The sequence below is a fragment of the Propithecus coquereli genome, unplaced genomic scaffold (genome assembly GCF_000956105.1).
Source record: "Propithecus coquereli isolate 6110/MARCELLA unplaced genomic scaffold, Pcoq_1.0 Scaffold171, whole genome shotgun sequence".
Taxonomy (NCBI): domain Eukaryota; kingdom Metazoa; phylum Chordata; class Mammalia; order Primates; family Indriidae; genus Propithecus; species Propithecus coquereli.
The window spans coordinates 1,140,695-1,141,917 of NW_012141747.1; positions in this window are offsets into that span (position 1 = coordinate 1,140,695).

Below are 1,223 nucleotides of genomic sequence, written 5' to 3' on the forward strand. Positions count from 1 at the left end.
TTGATCTTCAAAATATCAGTTACTATCTTTAAAAATATTGAAATATTTACAGACAAATTGATATGATGTCTTGTAATTTATATCAAAATAGTCTGAGGAGTGTAGTGGCAAGTGTGGGTATAGCTGAAATTAAGAATGGCCACGGCTTAGTACTTATTGAAGCTCATGATGGATATATGAATGTTAATTATAATCTTCTTGCTACTTGTGTATACATTGTAAGTTCCCATATTAGAATGTTTTTTCTTTTAATCCTGGCAACCACAAAGGAATTATAACACACCATAGAAAAAATATAGATCAACTGAAGCTAAGTAACTCAGAGCTGGGAGCTGTGTGACCATGAGAGGACAGACACAGGCAGGCAGATCACTAGATCCACATGCACTCAGACAAATGCTCGACTCCATGTGCACTTAGGCGCATCACTAGATCCATGTACACTTAGGCAGATCACCAGCTCCATGTGTACTCAGGTAGAACACTAGGCCAGTTGGCAATGATTTCCCTTAAGTGTCAACATGTGTTGCCTGATGCTAAAGAACTGATTTTGTTTGTGTTTTATCTTGAAAGATACTAAAGAAAATCAGAGCAATACTGATTCAGTTTCTTCAGTGCTGTTGACAATTAAATAGCAATCTCTCATTAGGAAATGTGGGGAAAACTGTCAATGTCTGCCTTCCTTTCCTAGCCCACATCCAGTCCCAACAGGGCAAAGAGGCACATACAGAAATCTCATTCAAGGAAGAGCTCAGAAATCTGTGAACCAGTTACATAAAGAAAATATTGTTAGTGCCTTAGTTTCCTGCTCTCTCTCTTTCTCTCTCTTTCTATGTTTCTCACACATACACACACACACACATACACGCATACACATAGACTTTTTAGAGAAATAGAGGATAGGGTAGACATGTTTTTTTTCATTAGTGCTTAATAAATGTCATGTCTGGGGTTTTATGTGAATTATTTTATTTTTAACATTAGAGGTAATATTATTGCTCCATTTTATAGATCAATAAAATAATTAAAGATCAATAAAGATTCGAAGAGTTATGGTGACTTGTCTAAGGTTCCATGGTTTGTATGCTACAGAGCTGTAATTTGATACCATGCCAATTACACACCCAAGCTAACCCTATTGCCAATATATCAAAATGAAGAGTCTGAATAATGGAAAGAAAAACTTTCCCTTGATTTTAGGACAGGTTTGAAAAAATTGGGAG